Source organism: Meleagris gallopavo, chromosome 12 (genome assembly GCF_000146605.3).
Source record: "Meleagris gallopavo isolate NT-WF06-2002-E0010 breed Aviagen turkey brand Nicholas breeding stock chromosome 12, Turkey_5.1, whole genome shotgun sequence".
Classification (NCBI taxonomy): Eukaryota; Metazoa; Chordata; class Aves; order Galliformes; family Phasianidae; genus Meleagris; species Meleagris gallopavo.
The window spans coordinates 4382615-4391958 of NC_015022.2; the positions used below are offsets into that span (position 1 = coordinate 4382615).

General features: G+C 38.7%; 1 long non-coding RNA gene across 1 annotated transcript; it reads left to right on the plus strand.

Annotated features, from left to right (window-relative positions):
- The first annotated feature begins 3532 nt into the window (after positions 1-3532).
- On the plus strand, positions 3533-7557 carry LOC104912777. Its single transcript, XR_002118821.1, has 2 exons — positions 3533-4782; positions 5641-7557. It is a non-coding gene; the product is annotated as an uncharacterized LOC104912777 (long non-coding RNA).
- The last annotated feature ends 1787 nt before the right edge of the window (positions 7558-9344 follow it).

Consider the following 9344-nt stretch of genomic DNA (forward strand, 5'->3'; position numbering starts at 1 on the left):
TCATGAACCAGACAGACGAGAGGCTACAGATCTTTGAGAAGGAAACTTTTAGAGTGGGGAGGGTGTTCTCCCTGGGGACTATTTTTTGGCTAATCATAGTGTAGTACATTAATGTAAGAAGCCATCAGGAAAGGTACAAAACTGACAAACGTTGGAAGGCATTTGCTGATACTGCAGAGACCACAAAGTTAAACTCTAACGGCTTGAGGACCTTGAAAATACAGCAATAGAAGCAGGTAGAAATTTCAAACTATGAAGCACAAGGTCATACAGTTGATATGGATTGCTGTGTAACTAGAGCTCAGAAATTGGAAGCAACAAAAGGGTAAAAAGACAATGGTAATAAATAGCAAAACTGACTGACTCATTGCTGTGATTTGGCTCTGAGAAAAGAAAATGTTATTCCAAGATGCACTAAAGCAATGTTTTTGATACAAAGGAAGAACGGTTGTGCCAATAATACATTTATTAGCAGCAAAGGGAATAGTGTACATAGCTCTTCTTATCACCTTCAGCTCATACCAAGTCAAGCTGCAACAGCTGCTCAACAGCACCTCTGAAATGGTCATGGAGAGGACATCAGTACATTTAATGTATGTCTGTGTTCACTGCAACCTCTGTGTTCATAGAGGCTTTTGGAATGCATCTAAAATCATAACACATTCTTTTCCATATTATATCTACAAATACATCTTGATGCATTCTACAACAGTGTTCCATTTTTAACACAAAAAGGAAAACAAAGATTATTTAATTTCTCTTCCATTATATGCATGCTTTCTTTGGTTTATTCCTCATTTTCATGTTCTCCCAGTGCCTGTTACAGTGCTGACACTTTGTTGCTCTATTGTTTGTACATATTTCAGAAAACAATCATGAATAGCTGTTTTCTTTATACATCCACTGTGAGAATGTTTTGTGTTGCTTTTAACTTGCCAGTAAGTCTAGGAGAGGAAGTTAAAAACATAGTTTGAGCTTTGTGGCTTTCAAAAGTGAAAATTTCCGATGGAATCTATTGTATCATTAGACAACTGCATCAAATTATTAATCCATTAATGACTTGGAGAAGGAAATAGTATCTAAAAGCTTGGCACCTTACAACACTCTTGCTAAAAATGTCATGCTAGTGACTGAAAGACATGATCAAAGGGAACTGCAAAGTTTCATAGGTAAGTCTGCAAAAACTGCAAAACAAAACTGCTGAATATTTTCCAGTGCTCATTGCAGCTGAGTTTGGAAGAATTTTTGGAAAATTACCTCTTAGCCAGGTGAGTTGCTGGCTGACTTGTAGAGTCATGGAATGGCTTGGGTTGGAAGGGACCTTAAGGTTAAACCCTGCTGTGGGCAAGGCTGCCACCCACCAGCACCTCCAGGGTTGAGGCAGCCACAGCTTCTCTGGGCAGTCTGTTCAGTGCCTCACTACCCTCTGAGTAAAAAATTTCCTCCTAATATCTAAACTAAATTTCCCCTCTTTTAGTTTAAAGCCATTCCCCTTTGTCCTGCCACTAACAAGCTATGGGAAAAGTTGGTTTCCCTCATTCTCTTGTTCTCTGTAGATCTTAGTTCAGCATGAATCCTTCAGAGAGGCAGTACAATATGGTCATGTTGGTCCGTATGCTAGCATAAATTATCTTCATGCAGAACAGCATAAAAGATGACATGAAATTTCATGACTTCTCGGTACCCTGGAGGAAGCTCATCCTTTCCTTAATTTGTGTTAATGATGTGTCTATGCATCAGTAAGAGATGCAGTAAGACTGTTTTTGTAAATACCACTTAGTTGTAGTATAGTAAAGTTCAGTTTTAGCATACAAACCAAAACAACTATGACTTGCTTCGTTTGTTTGTTTTGTTTGCTGAGAAGTAAAACAAAAAGACTGATTCTGAGCTTAACAAAATGAACCATTTCTATCTTCTTGAATTTAAAAAACAAAAGGGAATATATTAGTTCTCCAATTTTAAAAAAAAAAAAAAAGAAGTGAACTTAAATATATTAATCAATAAGCCTGTAAGGCAATTGTGGCAAAGAGCAGGGAAACCAGGTCACAACGAAGACAGCAATGATTCCATCTTCAGAATTCAGCTCCTGATTCCAGGCTGATGCCATGTGCAGAACAGTGCATATAGTCTTGCTCTCCTCTCTTGAAAAGGATGGAGAAGGATGCACCACCCACACAACTATTAAACTGCATACATTATTTATGGGGTAACAAATATGCTGTCCTCCTAGTTTCCTCATCTAAAGTAAAGCACTTCTAAATGTGAATGTTTAAGTGCTGCTTGTGCAATCCATAATTGCTAAATTGAAATTAGTACCTCAAGGGTTTCATCTGATCTAATCTGAATTCTATGAGCTGAAACACTGGGAAATCATTAGAATATTAATCTTTCCAGGAATACTTTGGGCTAACCCATAAAATGGATCTCAAATTCTTTCTATAATTAAATGCTGACAACAACAACAAAAATAAATCTCCATCTGTTATCTAATGCAAACTTTGATAGTTTCAAGTGATATTTAGAAGTAGGTAGATGTAGGGGAAGAAAATACTTGCAATATTTTTTAGTCGTACACTTCATGTTCATTTGACCTTTTATTTTCTGCTGCCTTTCTTTCCAGTACTGTTTTCTCTCCCTTTGTGGAAGTGCTTGTTTGCAAATATGTGCATGACTAAATTCTTGGCTAGAGTTTCTGCCAAAATAATCAGATGCCTGATTTGGAGCTTGCATTTCCTTGATATTAAAGGCAAAAAGAAGAAATGGTCTCAAACTGCCTGGATGAAATATATTCATGCAATACTATCAGAGAAGATAGCAAATGAATAAAGACAAATGCGAAACAAAGTAGATTAGGACAGGAAATGTAACAACTAAAAGTGATGTGATATTGAGATCTATAAAATCATACACTGTATGGAAGAAATAGAGAAGGGATCAGTTGTTTGTCTCTTCTAGTACAAGATCTGAGGGTTATTTTGATAGCAAAAGTTGAAGCAGTTCTCCACAAGGTGTGTACTTAATCTGAGGAACTCCTTGCCAGTTGTGATGTAGTTATTAAGCATTTATGGAAGGTCAGCTGGAACGTGGAAGCGTCTATGTAAGAGAAATCCACTGAGGATTACTAAATGGATTGACAATGCCATTTACTCAGAAAATCCTTGCAAAAGGTTGATGACTGTGACAGTATATGGGGGAAGTGTTACATGTGTATGTAAACTTCTCCTGCTCAGGAAGCATCAGCTGTTGGCCACAGCAGCAGATGAATGAACTAGGTGAACCTTCGGAGTCATCCACTACAGCTGGTGTACTGTTTGATGTAGGATATGGCAGGATATGAAAGGATATGTAGGATATGAAAGCATTTTCTATTCTGTTCCAGTAAAATCCAAGTCCTAAACCCAGAGAAAGTAGACAGGAGGATTCAAACTGCACATGTATCTTGCTTATAACTTTTTCAGAACATTTTCTTCAATTTTATTTCTGAGGAACTAAGAAAATAATCTCTATTACCTATATGCATTTTCCTTGCTGCTTTTTCTTGTGTACTGACACTATCATGACAGGAGTAAACTGAGTAGTGGCGGGGGAATAGGCAGCTTAGCAAAAGATTATACATTTTTAGCGTTTTATTTTTAGGACAGCTGTACTGGAAGTGAGAGTTCATTTTCTGCTTATGGCCTTGCTTTTTTTGCTGTGTGATCCTGCAGTGAAGTCACTTGTCTTGTGCCAACTTGCTATGTCAGAAATTCAGCATAATTTCTGGATCACAGCATTAGGTAGGACAAGGAGAAATGAAATGTGTGCAGCATAAATGCAGGAAGATTAGAAAAATATAATTAGGAACTTGAAATAATTAGAAAATAGAGGCAACAGAATCTTTAGAATATTAGCAAAGGAAGACATTATAGAGTGAAACTCACAGGGCTGTGAGTCCAGACCAGTTTAGTATATCCTAGCTCCATTCCCTGCAAGGTGGAAGGCAGAGCTAGCTGCAGAGCCAGGCTGGGAGGTGCAGGCACTGTATTCATATGCACAACCAGTCTTGTCTGCACAGGAAAGTCGGTGAATTGTTATTTACTTCTGAATTTTTGGTATTAGCTACTCTCAGAAAGCACCCTTGTGAATATTTATGCTTGACACCAATATGATACTCTGAATAAGAAAAACATCTGTTCTGGAGTTTGCAGAAAGGCAGTGGGAAATAAAGAGGTCAGTGGTGCATGGACAACGATTGAGAGTTGCAATGGAAAGGAAAGAAAGAGCAGAATTTGGATGAGTTTTAGCCTTAAGACAGAAGTAATAATTAGAAGGAGATGACACATCAACACAGGCAGCACTTGGTTAAGTGAGAGGGTCTGCCCAGCTTGATGATAACTAAATCCCAGACTAAGTGGGCTTTGTTCGTTCCAGCAAATAGGACTAAGCATCCAAAGGCCTCAGTCTAAGAATAGTGACCTGGCAGCTGATCCCAAGGCATTTTTGTACTTCCAAGCTATCTATATTTAAAAGAAATGATGGGAGAATTGTAAAGACTTCTTGGGACTTAGGTTTTGCTTTCATCATCTTCTCCTCCCTTACTTCTTTCCTATTCTCTTGCCTCTCAGATATGATGATCCTCTTTTTTTTCTCATTGTGCCCTTTGATGTTTTTATACAGCATTGTTTTGCTTTACTTTTGCAGTTTTTGTCTGAATGAGAATCTTGTTTTTGCAGCACGTAGAAGCTGTTTGCTTTGAGAATCACTGGCTGTGTTCATCTAAGCAGGAGTTTGATGCTTTCACTGGTATGGTATTTAAACACTTTTAAACATCATTTTAAGTATATCCTGAATTTCTCCAAACATGTATTTTACAATGAAGGCATGCAGTTCTTCTGAAACTTCTGCAGTGCACATGGTTTCAAAAATTGCCTGGAATTATTCTTATTTCAAAAAGGATCCTTTACCCATGGATTGTGAAGGAATTTTAAGTAGATTTTGCCTGGTGAACTTTTGTTAGGGATTCTATTGTTGCTGTCATACAGTAATTATTATGATTTTCTGTATATAGATGAATTTGTGCCTTATGATCATTGTTACCACGTGAGCTGTAGTTCACAAACTTCTTGAGTACTTCTGCTCAGCACTCTAGTACTACTTTCTTCTCTTTTATTAAGAGTGATCTCACTGTGGTGTACTATGAAGATTTGTTAGCATAAGTTTGGGCTCAGCGAACATTACTAAAATCTATCCCAAAACAATTGGGAAAATGAACAAATATACGAACTACACCTGTTGTTTGAAAGCTTGCAATAGAAAAAGTTCCAGATCCAAGAAGTGTCTCCCAACAATTTGCCCTAAGTAGAGCTGTCAGCAGAAGAATCCGAAAACCAGGACAGGCAGAAGGAGGGTTCTGCAGGGATGCTTATGTTACCTTGATGCTTTTAGTCTATGCGCAGAGAGTTTTGGACTCCCAATCAGACAAAGCTGCTTTTTCCCCTCTTAACAAGTTTCTGATAATAAATACACTTTGAACAGAAGTACCATTTTCCATATGGCAGTTTTCCTACTTGGAATGGGGTTTTATTTTATAAATGTTTTCCATGTTGGAAATGGAATGCAGACTGTATACATTCATCAGCTGTTCTTGTTCATTTTCTCCAGAATCCTTCAGTCTTCATGAACATACAAATATGAAAAGAAAAATGGTTCCCTTGAGTTTCTTTGGTCTTTGCTTCTGATATTTCACTGGGGAGAAATGTACTGAACCAAATAAACTGAACCACGAACGAGCTGCTGACACACTTCTCATGCTATTGGATTTGCTGCTGGCTGGCTAACGAAACTGCCCTGTGTTCTGTCACCAGGAGCTGTGCTACAGGATCCAACAGGGCAGCACAGTGGAAGTGTACTGAAGCCAGGTTTGTTTTGCCCAAGCAAATTGGATCCAACAAACATGGAAAATATTAATTTTTACTACAAATGTTAGATTTATGGGCTTGATAAGTTGGATTTATGAATTTTTTTCCAAAAGAAGTGCCTATTTTACTTATTGAAATCTCATCTTCCAGAAGTGGAAATTTAAGAATTTTGATTGTGGCATTTGCTGGGATGAAAACAGAAAAATCCTCTGTAAAGGAAAAATCCTCTGTTAAAGGTGAGGATGGGATCATTAAACAACGGACATATTAAATCTGACAGCCCAGAAAGCACAAACAAAGAAATAAGAGTTCAGTTGCCAGACGGTGAAAAATAAGTTTTTCATAGTTGATCACACAGCAGCAAGGCTAACAAAGAGCCTGCAGATTTCCTTTTGAAATTGGTGGGAGCTGGGAGCACTTAGTGCCTTTCATGGGTTGTGACTGGTTTGTGGGCTTTCACCTCAGGAGCTCCCTGAGCCTGCCTAGTGCTCTAGAAACTTTAGTCCCCTTACAGCTTTGCCTGCTGACATAGCTTCTGAGCATTATTACCGTTAGCAGGTTTTAGATCTCCAAGTTCTTTCATGTCCAAGCAGTGAGTATGAACTTCAAGGTATATGTATATATATATGGTACTACTGAATTACGACTGCTTTGCTGGAAATCAGATGACAGTCAGCTGGCTAATTATTGGATCTCAGCATGTGCAAGCTACCCTGTAAGATTCACATAAGGAGTTATCTCATAGTGAGCTTGTCTCTTCTATGACAAATGTTGAATTTGATCATGCTGAGTTTGGCTCCTTAGTAAGTGGAATGATTCACCAAGTTTGCATGTAGCCTGGGTATAGCTTAGAAGAGAAAGGACAGTAAATCACCAAACTGAATTAGCACACAGAGCCCTGAGTAAGTGCATCATGTGAGATGACGCCACTAAAAGCACTGCATGCTGACCATCTAAACCTGGATGGTTTTATCCAAGGTACATCCAGGCTAATTATCTGGATGTACCTTGCACCCAGGTAATTAGCAGTACTTCTTGGGAAATAAACAGTAGGGTGCTTGTGGATAAGACATTAGCTAGTTGGTGAAGTTACTAATTTAATTTCTTTGTGTGTCGCAGACAAGGTTAGTCTCTGTAGCCTCTGCTTTGTGTTCTGCCTCTTCAGTGTTACAAACCAGTCATCTTTGGGAATAACTCAAATAACATGAAGATAAATATCATAATAATTCCTGTGTTTTCTAATGTGTATTAGAAAAAAATCAGGTAGCGCTGATAGCTATTACTCAATTTAACAGACAACAGCAGTAAAGAATAAATCTGCTGGTAAATGACATAGGCTTATAGAAGATAGCTTTCAAAAAAAAAAAAAAAACCAAAAAACTAACAAACAAAAACAAACAAATAAAAACACTTTGTTACTGATACTTTACTACAAGAGAAAGAAAGCTGCTGTTTGATGTCCAGATTCTATAGTCTGCAGTGCTTCTGAGCGAGTCACTTACCCACCAAAGGATAACACATTATCTAGCTGGAAAAAGTCAGGACAACATCCCTAATGAAATCCCTGGTAGCCTTGTACAACTGTTTTGCAGTGGTTTAGGAATGTAGAAAGAAAGAAATTATTTCCATTTAAAATATTGCAGTCAGTGTAAAACTGAAATTGATGTGTTTGTGGTGTGTTGCTTTTAAGTGTAAATGCTTAGATTGAGACTATCAAAGGGCTGGAGCACCTCTCCTATGAAGAAAGGCTGAGGGAGCTGGAGACCAGCTGGATGGATTAGCTCCATCAGTGACTGGAGCTAATTAAAAAACAACAATAACAAAAGCAAGAAGATGTCACTGAGAGTGGAGACACTGAGAATTAGAAATTATTACTCCTAGAGGTACTAGTGGTGGATGCTTTTCAGCTGGTGAGGATCCCTGCTGAGATTTGCTGGGTAGGGACAGTATGCTGCTTTGGTGCCTGGATGTGCACCGTCATACTTTGTAGGGAAATAATTCACTGCAATTTTAGTGAGACATACAAAGTACTGGTGAAGGTGCCACTGCTGCCAAGGCATGGTCCTGGGAATTGTACATCCATGGAGGTTACAGCAGAGAACTCAGAAGTCCTACGGCCCCATTCCTGAGCAGTGCTGCTGTGACTCTTGCATTCATCTCATTCAGTTCACTCAGCCTATGTGAATATTCACATTTGGTTAGCTTGCAGACTTAGAAAGCTGAAATTACACATGCTGAAGTCAGATAAGTACTAAGTCATCAGACAATGTAGGAAAGAAATGAGATCGCAGAATCAATCGGATATTTACTCCCTGAAACACTGCATTTGAAACTCCAAAGAGAAGCATGACAGAAATTTAAAACAGAAGTTATCTAAAGACTTGTATAAAGCATTTATGTCTTCCAGCAGCAATGATTATTTAAAAATATACATTTCCATTTGCTCAAGATTATTCTGTTAAAAATATCGATATAGCCAGCTCAAATCTCCTGTGCTTATCTATTAGCATAAGAAAAAGTATCTTTCAAAGCACTTGGAAAGTTGATTTTATAACATCTGTGTTCAGTTAATCAGCACAAAGTACGTAGGCTCAAAACTTAAAAATTCTTCACATAATTACAAGTCATATTTGACTTCATGGAAGTAGCTGAGAAAACCTAATGAAACAGCTGGAATCACACTCCTCTTTAACGCTTGAGAGGGGACATAGCAGAAACAAAACTTCTTATGAGGGGAAATAATGGTTTGTTATCAAACAAGAAATCGCAGTCTCTTATATTTAGTTGCCCAGAAGAGAAATCAGTGTGTCAGCTGCTCAGCCAGACAGCCATTTTTGCTACTTGGTAAGTAGCTGCCCTTGCTGAGCATGGCTAATATAGAAGAAGGACTAGAAGAGTGTTAGAATGATGCATCTTTCCAACCATTCTGTGTGAACTATAGATGTGCCGAAGGTGTAGATGAAGTACTAAGGAGTACAGTGGCAATATTGGTGGGAGGTGGATGGTTGGACTAGGTGCTCTTAAAAGTCTTTTCCAACCTTAATGATTTTATGATTCTGTTCTATGATTCTAAGCAGTCTAGGAGGTTTCTGGAATGCATAGAGGACAACTTCCTGATGCAGCTGGTCAGAGAGCGCACGAGGGGAACTGCCCCACTAGACCTGCTGTTCACAATGTTCACAAACAGGGAAGGTCTGGTGGGAGATGTGGAGGTTGGAGGCTGTCTTGGATAGAGTGACCATGAAATGATAGATTTCTCGATTCATGGTAGAGCCCGGAGGGGGAATAGTAAAACTGCTACCTTGGACTTCAGGAGGGTGGACTTTGAATTGTTCAAGAGACTAATAGGGGGAGTCCCCTGACATTCAGTCTTAGGGAGTAAAGGGGTCCAAGAGAGCTGGTTGCTCTTCAAGAAGGAAGTCTTAAGGGTGCAGGAGCAGGCAGTCC